This window comes from Tupaia chinensis, unplaced genomic scaffold, assembly GCF_000334495.1.
Source record: "Tupaia chinensis unplaced genomic scaffold, TupChi_1.0 Scaffold148607_1, whole genome shotgun sequence".
NCBI lineage: Eukaryota > Metazoa > Chordata > Mammalia > Scandentia > Tupaiidae > Tupaia > Tupaia belangeri.
Genome location: NW_006208456.1, coordinates 17043 through 31051, shown reverse-complemented (window position 1 = coordinate 31051; position 14009 = coordinate 17043).

The window sequence follows — 14009 nt, the reverse complement described above, 5'->3', positions numbered from 1 at the left end:
GGACCCGGTGGCTTAAAACTCACGCCGGGCGCATGTGCATGCGTGCCCAAGATCTCGAGAGGAGAATGGAGGAGAAGGGATTGCGGCGTGACCATCCCCCCTGGGGGGTGATTTCTCGCTTTCTGTCTCTATGTCTCTCTCTGTCTGTCTGGCGAGCGCACGCGCCCTACAGTGAAAATCTCTTCAAAAAAAAAAAAAAGTTTATAAAAAAAAAAAAAGCTCAGGTGACATTGGGACAGTTGCTCTTTATCAGCACTTTTCATCTTCAGAACTTCCTTATGCAGAAAAAGAAACCACTCTTGCACCCTTACTCAAGAAGGGGGAGGTATGTTGGATCCATTCTGTCAATTTTAATTTATTCATTATTAAGCAGTTAATATGAGCTTAGTGCTCAGGCTGACCAGAGAAGCCTGGGAAGAAAAATTGAAAGGGATTGTACGAAGGCTGTACCCATCTGGCTGAAGACTATTGGCAATTATCCCATTTTTAAAGCAGAGAAGAATCTATTTTTATGAGACCTAGCTACTGGTAGCTAATTGCTTGGAAATGTTAGACAGAATACAATTTCTCAGGCATTGAACCAGCTCTTAGTAGATTTCCTTTCTGAAGGTGGACCCAAACCATTGCAATTGTTCCCCAAGGACTGTCCATAACATTCTATTGTGAAGGAATTTCATTGTATTGTTGGAAAGAGAAGGCCAATTAGTTGCCATTAAGGTGAAAAACACTGATTCTTCACTGAAATGATATGTATTATTAAGATTCATGTGTAATGTAGTCATGCAAAAGATATTTCAAAGAATAAGCTATTATATTAAAATTATTACTTTGTAAGAAATATAAAAATAAAATTTTATGACAGACATTCAACATGCAAGTTAGGAATTTATTAACGGATTAGAACTAAATCATTTAAAAAGTGCTTAAAAAGGAAAGAGAAACCAGGTGGTGGCATGGTGATTAAGTCAAGTGGACCTCTCATCACCCACTGCACAATTCAGTCCTGGACCCAGAGGCTTGAGAATCATGCCAGGTATGTATGCATGTGGGCCTGAAATCCCAAGAAGAGAGAGAAATGGAGGAAAAGGGATTGTGGCATGACCATCCCCCACTGAGAGGTGCTTTCTTATTTTCTCTCTTTCTGTCTTTCTCTCTCGTGCCAGCAATTGCATGGGCCTTCTAGCAAATGAAAAAAAAAATTGGGGGTGAGGAGGAGGAGAGATACCTAAGGTGATTTGTCCAAGCAGACAGAAAGACAAGGAAGAAACGTATAACAAGGAAGGGCTCGGGAGAAGCTGGGAAAGATACTATACTCCAGATGCTAACGAGTTAGAAATGAATTTGGTAGGAATCCCTAGAGGGCAGCTCAGAGAGAGCGGAGCACAATCTTAAGGACGAGTGTATAGGACTACAACAGTTTTGTTTTTGTTTTAAACAGAGTCTTACTATGTTTCTCAGGCCAGCCTCAAGATTGTGATCCTCCTTCCTTGACCTCCCCAAGTCCCTGGGATTATAAGCACACACCACCACACCTGGCTTTTTAGGTTAAACCCAGGCATCCCATGTGGGCCCAATCTGTGGAATATATTGTAGCATCTTAGCAGTGAGCCACCAGAGCTAGGCCTGTTTTTGTTCTTTGATTTTGCTATAGAGTAGTGCACTCACTGAAAATAGAAAGTGAGAAATCACCTCTCAGAGGGGATGGCCACACAACAATCCCTTCTCCTCCATTCTCCTCTCAGGATTCTGGATATGCACACAGACACACACAGCATGATTTTCAAGCTTCTGGGTCCAAGATGCAAGCCACAGAGTTGGCCATGTGGGATCCAGTGCCTTAGCGAACGTAGCACCTGCTGGCCCATGTTTCTGTGATTTTTTTAATTTTATTTTTGGAGAGATTTTCACTGTAGGGCGCGTGCGCTCGCCAGACAGACAGAGAGAGACATAGAGACAGAAAGCGAGAAATCACCCCCCAGGGGGGATGGTCACGCCGCAATCCCTTCTCCTCCATTCTCCTCTCGGGATCTTGGGCACGCACGCACACACGCCCAGCGTGAGTTTTAAGCCACTGGGTCCGGGACACGAACCGCGGTCGACTACGTGGGAGTCCAGCGACATAGCCATTACGCTAACTGCTGGTTCCCTGTTTCTGTGATTTTTTTAATGGCTGCAAATGATGTGATACTCCTCCTGTCATGAGCAAGGTCTCTGCCTTCTCCCCCTAAGTGTTGATGAGTCTGTAATCACGTCAAATAATACTGTCTATGTGACTTCTGAAGCTAGTTTGGAAAAGGCCCTCTAGCTTCCACCTGGCTTTGTTGGGATATTGATTGGGAGACAATCCAGTTGCCTTGTAACAAATCTGACAACTCTTAAGACCGTCTGCAGTACCCCTCCATGTGTAGGTACACTGGGCCACAGCCCCAGCGTAGCTCCAGACTGACAGCCAGCATAAACTGCCAGCACCACGTGATGGGCCATCTCTACGTCCGTCCCAGTCAAACCTTCAGATGGCTGTAGCCCAGTAAGTGTCTGATTGAGAGATACCGAGTGAGAACTACACAGCCAAGCCCTTGCTGAATTTCTAGCCCTGGGGTGATTCTTCTTATCAATTTTAATCAGAACAAGGACTGAGTCATCCACCTACAGGAGATCTGAGTGAGAATTTTACAATTACAATAATCTGTGAACTGCATTAAACAAGCTTAAAAAAATAAGACCGTGACCTCGTTGGCAGGGTCTAACCAACTGTCTTAACAACTATAGAATCTTCTCTTTCCAGATCTAAAAAAGTGGCCCAAGTATTTGATGCCTAAAGCCCAGACATCAAATAAAACTGAACTAAATTACTCTTAACTCTGGGATAGTTTTCTCACATTTTATTTCACCAGGAGTCTCATTGAATACTAAATTATCTTCTCAAAAACAATAGATTTGAAATACAGATTAAAAATTTTATTTAAAATGTATTTGCTGTTTTTCAATCTGAGCTGAGTCAAATCCTTCTTAGTTGCTCCTGAACGAAACCTTTTTTCACTAATAACCGTTTTATTCTTAAAGGTTTCACTAGCTCTGAATCAAATGCTGTTGTGACTCATGTGCTGTGTGGGTAGCAGCTAAAGACTTTCTAGAAGGGTAAGTTACTACAGAGGAAACATCCCAAATGATTTTGAAAAGTAAGTCGTAATAGTTATAAAACATCCAAAGCACAATCTGCAGGCAGCCCTGGAATTAACTGTGTGAGGATGAGCAGCGGGTACACGCTTAGAAATGGAACACACTGGAAAATAACCCTTTGAAGCGTAGGTCAGGACGCAGACCTGTGCTCACCAAAAACCTCTGATAATTGGCATAAGAAGAAGACAGGCATCACAGACTTATGAGGGGTTAGAAGCTGAAATATAGACAGATGCTTCTTCAGTCTCTAGAAAAGACTGATTGTTCAATCTCTCTCCCTGTCTCTGTCTCTGAGTCTTGCATGCATGCACACATAGTAAATTCTCTTAGATCCATAAAGTCAAACTAACTCTCCTTGCTGTAATTTTTCATGGCAGACTTCTCCTGCATCTATTTTGCCTTCTGCACAGCATTAAAATGACCCAACGTGGGAGCCACCAGGAGACATGGTGGTTAAGGCACTAGACTCCCACATGACCAACCACAGTTCAATCCCTGAACCTAGCAACTTGAAGATCACACCAGATACATGTGCACGTGTGCCCAAAATCCTGACAGAAAAATGGAGAAGGGATTATGGCATGGCCATCCCCCTGGAGGATAACCCAATGTGAATCAGGCTGACCAAATCTTTGATCTGCTTAGAGCAGGAACTTAGCAAAGCTACAACACAGAAAGCTTCCATTGCCTTCCTGTTTTCCCCCACATACAGACACTTAACTGCATCCTCTCGGACCAAGTCATGTGACCCACTTGGTTCAGTGTCCTTTATAAGGGACAGTTTCTATAACGGGACTTTTTCCAACACCCTTCTCCCACCCTCCATTCTCTGAGTGCTAAAATCACTTCACTCACTCCCAATAGGAAAGCATTCATTTTGCCTTTAGAAAATAAGACAGACTCCTTATTTTAGGATTTAAGAACAGCAACAATTTAAAATCCAATCCATTTTCACAGCTACATTTCCCACTCTTCTCCAAAGGGAGATTTTCTTTGTTTCTTCTTCAGTTGTTGACCATCATGTACTTTCCTGTAACCATGTCTTCATGCCTTGTCTACAACCTAGAAAGCCCTTCCTTCTATTTCAAACATACCTAAGGACACCTTTCTTTGAAGGAACAGATCAAATATGGCCATCTCCATGAAGCATTCCCCTCTTACTCACACCCTAGTGATCCTGCCATTCTCTGAATTCACTATCACTCATTTGACCCTATGTCAAGCCACTGCATTTTGGAGTCTCTTTTATGGTAATAGGCATATCTGTTCCTCGTATCAAATAACACACACCCAATCCTGGTTGCTCTGGATATACCACTGGGCCAACAGCTCTTGCTGCTGAGAGTAGGTTCTGTTGTCGCTGCCGACCCAGCATTCCAGAGATGTGTTCTGCTATGCAATTCATAAAATCCTTGGTCCAGTCACAGATCTAGAGTAGACCAGCCCAAGCCACTGAACGGGTCTTCACAGCTTCTCTGTGAAGACTGCTAATTACCGGTTGTTTATCGAATATTTATTCTCCCCATTTTTCATTTTTTTTAAAGCTTCTTTCCATAGGGCACATGAACTTGCCAGAGAAAGACAGAGAGAGGGAAAGTGAGAAATTATCTCCTGAGGGAGATGGTCATGCCACAATCCTTTCTCCTGCACTCTCTTCTCCAGATTTTGGGCACACATACACATGCACCTAGTGTGATTTTCAAGCTGCCAGGTCTGGAATTTAAACCATGGTCAGCAATGTGGGCGTCCAGTGCCTTAACCACTATGCCACCTGCTGCCACACCCTTGTTTTTACTAATGTAAATGTAATTTTGTGAGTAGTATTTGTTCTTGTCTCCCCAGCTTCAATATAGCTTCCCCCCGCGAAAAAATAAGGTATTTTTCTAATTTCTTTGCACCTGAATGTGACCAAGTGACAGTTTGAGAAGCCGTCTCGTGATGAATTTAACAAAGATTTTCAGTTTTTCAATTGTCCAGTATATAGGCCTCTTCTTTCACCTTGTTACTTCCTTCTTTTCAATGAATGGAAGGCAAACATGGAAGCCTGAAGCAGAACAGCTATTTTGCAATAATGAGGAATTAAGACTGATGGCTGGCATGTGTGCATGAATCAAAGCGAGAAAGGAGCATCCCAAGGGCATGCACGGACCCCCCGGGATGCTTCTTTCTCTCTCTGATTCATGCACATATGCCCTGTGACATTATAAATAAATTTATCAAGCTATATCTAGCAGCCTTCAAGTTATGCCTAAATTATTTTCCACAAAACAGATACCAATAGGAGTCAAGATTCCTTTTATTTATTTATTTATTTATTTATTTATTTTTTTTTTTTTTTTTTTGGAGAGGTTTTTGCTATGGGGCACAAGCACTTGCCAAAAAGACAGAGAGAAAGAAAGGGGGAATGGCCACTCCCCAGGGGGAATGGCCACACCGCAATCCCTTCTCCTCTATTGTCCTCCCAGGATCCTGGGCACGCACGTACATGTGCCCGGCGTGAGTTTTAAGCCACTGGGTCCGGGACTCAAACTGCGGTCGACTACATGGAAGTCCAGTGACATAGCCATTACGCTAACTGCTGATCCCAGGAGTCAAGATTCTTGACCAAAAACCTGGGCAGGAGGTTAGAAAGGCCTCAAACCTCCAAAATAACCTCATTCTCTCCTTATACTCACCATTAAGCACTTGAGCTTTAAGACACTGTGTGCTTTCTTCTTACCTTTCAGTGTAAGGGTTGTATTTCTCCTTCTGGATATCACCTCCTGGAGGGCAGAGACCATCTCTCCTTTGCACACACCCTATCATGACATAGTAAAGTACCTGACACGTAGTAGGTGTTGTGGTATAAGAGCTAATGATTCTTTAGAAGGTGGGACATGGCACAGTGATGCTGGCATAGGTGAAAAGTGGAATCCTGTACAGGAAGGGCCACTGGGGCTTGTGCCCTGGGCACAGTGAATTGCAAAGTTGGAGCTGCAGGGGCATCTTATGTATGGCTCTCATGGTTTGGTGAGTCAGGTGTCACTGGGTCCCAGAGGACTGGCTCATTTGGATAATTCTGTGGGCTCCAGGCACAGAAGTTGTGTCTAGTTATCTTGTACGTGCCCCGGGTTGATTAGGATGGTGCGTTGTAGCCCGGAGTCTAAGAGCAGAGGGCTGGTGCATCAATTTAATCAGCTGCTCTAGCTGGGGCCTCACAACTAAACCAACACAGCATTTTAAAAAATAATAACAACTAAGGGGTGTGGTGGCGCCCGCCCTATGGCAAAAAATAATAACAATTAGGAATACTTGATACCTAGGCTGAGTTATCACATTGATTTACAAAACCTGAAATTCCTTTACCTGAGCTTACTAATGTAGGACTTAAAATGTAAATGGCCCTGAAATACTGTTGAAAACTGTAAAATAAAAGGTCAGGGAAGAGCCTGGTGCCAAAAGCAGCTTTTTCTCTCATTAGCACCCACACGAGGCTTTCTTTGCCGTTTTGTGCAGGGTCAACCTGGGCCTAAGGAAGAGCCATCTAAAGGGAGCAGCTGGTGGGTGAAGTGATAAGCAAGTCCATGAAACAAATACAGCCTGGGTCATAAACAACATTTCGGTCAGCATCAGACTGCATGTAAAACTGTGGTCCCATAAAATTATAATGGAGCTGAAAAATTCCTATTGCCTAGTGATGCCTTAGCTGTCACAATGTTACAACACAACGCATGACTCACAGATCTGCAGTGACACTGGAGTAAACAAAGCGGTGCACTTCCACTGCTATGGAAGTACAGCAAATATGATTGTGCACAGCACATAATTCTTGGTAATCGTGATTGCTACTGATTTGTGTATTTACTGTATTATCTGTTTTTACATATAAAAAGATTTTACCGTAAAACTAAGCCATATTACACAGCAATAGCCTTGCACATCTGTGCATACCATGTCTTTTCATTGAATCAGTTTCCTCTTGTGTTGATTTAATCTCAGGTTGTTTTGTTCTTCATGGCACTTCCAGTGGGGCAAGATACGGAATTGAGAAACAGTAATATTGATGACCCTGACCCTGTATAGGCTTAGCCAATGTGTGTTTGTATCTTAGGTTTTATCAGAAAGGTTTTTTTTTTTTTTTTGAAGTTTTTTTTTTTTATTATCATCATAATCTTCTTTATATTACATTGGATTGCATATAACTTTACAGTGTATTACATTGCTTTTTCAAAAGGGATTGCCATGCATGTCAGTCAGTACAGAGACATTAATCTCCCCACTTCATCATTCAATATCTTTTCTATGTTTTTCCGTCTAAATTTTCAAATCTCAGTGGTACTTTGATCACCTTCACAGTAGAAAGGATACAGCTTGCCCTGAATCAGAGAAGCCATGTCCCTGCCGTGGTGGTGTGGAAGTCAAGGAAGATTTGCATATCTTAGGCAAACGATGTTTGTAGGGTTTGTTGGTTGACTTTTTTTTTTTTTTTATTATTATTATAAATTTTTTTTTCTTTTCTCATCACAACACACATATGAATTTTCCATCCAAAATACACTGTGCATTGGCTCAATCAAGCACATCAACATAGAGAAAGAAAGGGGGAATGGCCACTCCCCAGGGGGAATGGCCACACCGCAATCCCTTCTCCTCTATTGTCCTCCCAGGATCCTGGGCACGCACGTACATGTGCCCGGCGTGAGTTTTAAGCCACTGGGTCCGGGACTCAAACTGCGGTCGACTACATGGAAGTCCAGTGACATAGCCATTACGCTAACTGCTGATCCCAGGAGTCAAGATTCTTGACCAAAAACCTGGGCAGGAGGTTAGAAAGGCCTCAAACCTCCAAAATAACCTCATTCTCTCCTTATACTCACCATTAAGCACTTGAGCTTTAAGACACTGTGTGCTTTCTTCTTACCTTTCAGTGTAAGGGTTGTATTTCTCCTTCTGGATATCACCTCCTGGAGGGCAGAGACCATCTCTCCTTTGCACACACCCTATCATGACATAGTAAAGTACCTGACACGTAGTAGGTGCTGTGGTATAAGAGCTAATGATTCTTTAGAAGGTGGGACATGGCACAGTGATGCTGGCATAGGTGAAAAGTGGAATCCTGTACAGGAAGGGCCACTGGGGCTTGTGCCCTGGGCACAGTGAATTGCAAAGTTGGAGCTGCAGGGGCATCTTATGTATGGCTCTCATGGTTTGGTGAGTCAGGTGTCACTGGGTCCCAGAGGACTGGCTCATTTGGATAATTCTGTGGGCTCCAGGCACAGAAGTTGTGTCTAGTTATCTTGTACGTGCCCCGGGTTGATTAGGATGGTGCGTTGTAGCCCGGAGTCTAAGAGCAGAGGGCTGGTGCATCAATTTAATCAGCTGCTCTAGCTGGGGCCTCACAACTAAACCAACACAGCATTTTAAAAAATAATAACAACTAAGGGGTGTGGTGGCGCCCGCCCTATGGCAAAAAATAATAACAATTAGGAATACTTGATACCTAGGCTGAGTTATCACATTGATTTACAAAACCTGAAATTCCTTTACCTGAGCTTACTAATGTAGGACTTAAAATGTAAATGGCCCTGAAATACTGTTGAAAACTGTAAAATAAAAGGTCAGGGAAGAGCCTGGTGCCAAAAGCAGCTTTTTCTCTCATTAGCACCCACACGAGGCTTTCTTTGCCGTTTTGTGCAGGGTCAACCTGGGCCTAAGGAAGAGCCATCTAAAGGGAGCAGCTGGTGGGTGAAGTGATAAGCAAGTCCATGAAACAAATACAGCCTGGGTCATAAACAACATTTCGGTCAGCATCAGACTGCATGTAAAACTGTGGTCCCATAAAATTATAATGGAGCTGAAAAATTCCTATTGCCTAGTGATGCCTTAGCTGTCACAATGTTACAACACAACGCATGACTCACAGATCTGCAGTGACACTGGAGTAAACAAAGCGGTGCACTTCCAGTCCTATGGAAGTACAGCAACTATGATTGTGCACAGCACATAATTCTTGGTAATCGTGATTGCTACTGATTTGTGTATTTACTGTATTATCTGTTTTTACATATAAAAAGATTTTACCGTAAAACTAAGCCATATTACACAGCAATAGCCTTGCACATCTGTGCATACCATGTCTTTTCATTGAATCAGTTTCCTCCGCCGCTCCGGGGGCATGAGCTCCGGCGCCCGCGCAGCTTCCCCAGAAAGGTTTAAGAAGTAAAAATAAGCCCCAGCCAGTAGGGTGGACATTAAGGCAGCTGGATCCCAGATGGCAGACTGTGAGCTTTGAGTCCCAAACCCAGTAGCTAGAAAATGGTTTGTGTGCATTTGTACCCCGAATCCCAAGAAAGGAAAGAAGAAGGGACTGTGGCATGACCATCCCTCCTGGTGGGGGGCAATCTCTCACTTTCTCTCCCTTTCTTTCTTGCAAGCACATGCACCCCATTGCAAACAAACCAACCAAAAAGTGCAAATAATAATAATACATTTTAAAAACAGAAAGTAAGCTCATAGAATAATGGTATAAAGAAAGGAAATATTTTTGTACAGCTACGCAATGTGTTTACGTTTTAACCTAAGTGTTATTACGGAAGAGTCAAAAAGTTTAAAAAACAATTAAACAGTTTATAAAATTTTAAAAAGTTATAGTAAGCTAATGTTAATTTACTATGGGAGAAAAAAATATTTTTTAAATATTAATAAATTCAGTGTAGTCCAAGGGCATGGTGTTTATATGAACAATAATGTTCTCAGCCTTCACATTCCCTCACTGCTCCCTCCCTGACTCCCGAAGAGCAACTTCCAGTCCTGCAAGTTCCATTCACAATAAGTGCTCTGACTTTTTAAATCTTGTGTACTGTATTTCTACTGTAGCTTTTGTCTGTGTAGATACACAAGTACTTACCATTGTGTTATGATTATGCACAGTATTCAGTACAGTAACATGCTATACAGGTTCGGAACCTAGGAGCAGGAGGCCATACACATCAGCCTTAGTGTGTAGCAGTCTGTACGCCCTGGGTCCATGCAAGCAGACTGTAGGGTGTTCACACAATGACGAAATCACCTAACCGTGCATTTCTCAGCATAGCCCCGTTATTAAACAACACCTGACTGTACTTCTGGGGACTCTTCAGGAAGCAGAACAAGACAGACCAAGACACCAAAACTGTCCTCATTGAAATCAGACAGACGTTCTATTTCTTTCACTGACAGTGTCAACCTGCTAAGATGGTCTACAAGGCACTAACGTAACTTTGGGTTAACTTTCTTTTCACCTGGGCAGATACTGTTTGCATCGCTATCAGACAAGAATTACTCATAATGCTACCGGTTTTCTACACACTAATCTCTAGCCCTGTTGATTGTATAATAACTCACAATCATGAATATGGAGTCACTGGAAAAGTCATGATGCATTTCTGCATAGAAAAATACGTCACAACTTTTCTGACGACCCACTAGAACTCAAAACAAGGTCAACCTTCCTGGAAGGTCAAAGCATCCCCACACAGATTAAACCTTTTAAACTGCACCCAGCACTGCATTGAAAGGAAATCCAGTAATCCCTTTTTTCCTATTTCAAAGTTTTGAATATTTTTTCTTAACAAGCCACATCATTGAATACTTTTTCTTAATAAGCCACATCCCTGTCCAGAAAAAAGGGACTCAAATATATATTTATATACCAATATTCATAGCAGCATTATTTATAGTTGTCAGAAGATGGAAACAACTCCAGTGTTAAAAGCAATAAATGAATGGATAAGCAAATGTAGTATACGCAAATAGAATATTAGCCAGCCGGTAAAAAAAGAAATGAAATTCTAAGACCTGCTATCACATGGAGAAAACCTGACTAACCAAAATAAGCCCGGCGCCAAGGGACAAATACTGCATGATTCCACTTATATGAGGGACCTGGAATAGGCAAATTCAGAGACAGAATCTCAAAGAATGATGCCCGAGACTTGGGGGAGGAAGAAGTGAGGAGGTATTATTTAATGGGTACAGAGCTTCAGTTTGAGAAATTGAAAAGTCCCGGAGATGAATGTGAGAAGGCTGCACAGTAAGTTTAATGTATTTAGTTATTGAGCTATGCACTTAAAAATGGTTAAAATGGTATGTATTTTACCACAATCAAAAGGGAGGAAGGAATGAAGGAAGGGAAGGAGGAAGGGCAGGAGGAGGAAATGGAAAGAAAAATGTGCTGTCTGGTTGTCAGAGCCACTTTCTGTTGAGGGGTTTGTGATTTTCTCTACTACTGTGTGTTAGGCTCTGTACTAGGCATCTACCATCTAATCTCCACGGCTCCGTGAGAATTTACTCGGCTTACCTTACAGACGTGAATGGAGGTTCAGAGAAGTTAAGTCAATGCCTGAAAGTCACACAGCAGAGTCAGGTGTTCTCTCTGTTCAAAGCCTGTGCTCTCAACCACTCCCTTCTACCCCTCCTCTTCTTTCAGCTAAATTTTCTTTCATTTCTGAATAGGAAACATTTTAGATTTGCCTGTATCTTCAAGCTCTCCATATTGTACTTTCAAAGAGTCCAAATGCAAAGAACTTTCTGCCATATACCCACACAGAGCTTTTACCCTGTCAGGTCTAATAGCAGAGAGGTTCCAGTCTTGGTGAATTTTTCCCTCCTTTTCGTAAACGTCAGGCTCAGCATGTTGCAGAGTTGGGGACCCAGACAAGGGGCCTACGCAAAGTAGAAAAGAGAACAGACTATAAAGTAGAAAATAATTCCCCCCCCAACAAACAACCAACCAAACAAACAACAACAACAAAAAAGAAATAAAAAATATGCCAAATATGTCTGATTAAATGACATGAAACTAGATGCAGAGGCAAAGGGTCCGTGGGATTCTTCAAAATAGAATTTGACATCAGCATCTCTAAAGAACAGGACTATGGCAAGAATAAAACAAATGGCTACATTTTTCAAAAACTCGTTCCCAGTCGGTTTTGGAATATATTTTCTATATTTACACACTCTCTCTTTTCCATTTTGCTAGGTTTTATCCGGTCATACGATTAGATTTAAAGCTCCTTTTATGATCAAGAAAGATCTGAACTTTTGCACAAAAGAAATATTTAGAGACCCCGGGATCCACGGCAGATCATGAGCACCCCTCCAGCCAGGGTATTCTCCCAGGAGGAAAAACAATACAGTTTATCGAGTTGGGAAGAAAACGAATCACTCCCCTCTCCATCCTGATCAGAGAACTCAGCCGTGCCCCGCGGATCAGGCAAACCTAATCCTGGAAAATGTGCACCACGGGTGAGAGGGTGGGACTGTCAGCGGGAGAAGGAAGCCCTGAGTCACTGAATCAATTCTTCTTTTATCCGATCTTGTGGGCGGAAGTGTGGAAAACTGCTCATTTTTCAGCCTCTCTGAGTGAGAGTAACGCGAGTTAGTGGCTAAGGAGTGGGGGTGGCATTGTGTTCACTTGTAATTAGAACCAAATAAACCACGGCCAAGCCAGAGGCAGAGCCCTGCTGGGTCTGCCCACGGTCAGCTCCTAGTAAAGCTGTCGGAGGGGAAGGCTGCCTGGCTCCTCTCCTCTCCTCCCCTCTCATCTTCACCACCTCCTCTGCCCCCACGCGGGGTGAGCTCAAATCCAGTGTGCCAGGAAATTGACATTGGAGGTTTGGATGTAAGTGGGTGACATGACGCAGTGAAAGAGGCTCAAGGAAGATTTGTCCAACACAAAGATGCAGGATGAGCTGGAAAGGAAAAGGATCCAGTCAGGTAGGGCCTCTGAGGCAGTAACTCAGGTGTAAGATGGTGGGGACATCTTAAGGTGATAGACATGAAGACAACAAAACAGGGAGGGGAAAAAAGAAGTTGCCGAACTCAGTCATACCAACATGGCAGGCGAAGGGGACCAGGTGTCAAGGAGGATGTCAAGGTCTCAGGTTTGTTGGTGAACCCTAGGTAACAGGAGCACACACTTAGAAAAAATCCTTTGGCAGGAGTAGAGATGGGTCTGGAGGAATCCAAAAAAGTGGTATTTGGCGAGTGACCTTCTTAGTCTCAACAGGAAAAAAGTAAATCAGAACACAGTGAAGACAAAATCCTGGGACTATACCGTGACTGATCTGAAGAAGAGTTACCAGGAAGAAAGAGGGAATATGGAAGCCATTCAGGAACTCACAATATGGATGGTTTGGTAAGTCTAGGAGGCAGTTTGGCTTCTATTAACCATAGGTTTCAGTGTGTGTTGGCCTCCATTTTTGTGAGTGATAGAGCCTGGAGAAAATGCCCTGGAGCAGGATTTCCCCTCCATTCCCTTTCCCCAGTCTTGTTTACAGAGCATGGGTCTAGTTCACCCATTCAATATATCCTAAACCCTCCAAATAGCTCCTCATTCTTCAATAATAGGCAGGAGCTAAAGCAACCACAAGAGCTGGGCCCATGGGAACAGGGTCTCCATGCTAGAAGCTTACCTATGCTGTTTCCTTGGGATCTGGAAATCAGCTGGAACCTGGGGCCGGGGAAAGCCTTGGCAGAGGTGCCAAGCAGCTGATTTGATTTCTCATTTCCACCTCACTACTGTCATGTTCTTCCTCCAAACGGACTTGTACATAACCTCTTCCATTTCCACAGAGGTACAGAAAGGTTCTCAATTTACAGTGGGTTACATCCCAATATACGAATCCAAAATGGGAAATACTGTAAATTGAAAGAGCATTTTATAGATGTGATGGTTTGCAAAAATGCAAAATACAGTATCCCCCAAAATTCTGGCACAACAGTACACCAGAGACGATTGGCTGTTTACCCTGGCGAGCGCGTGGCTAACTGAGAGCTGCGACTGGCTGCTGCTGTCAAGCAGAGAGAGA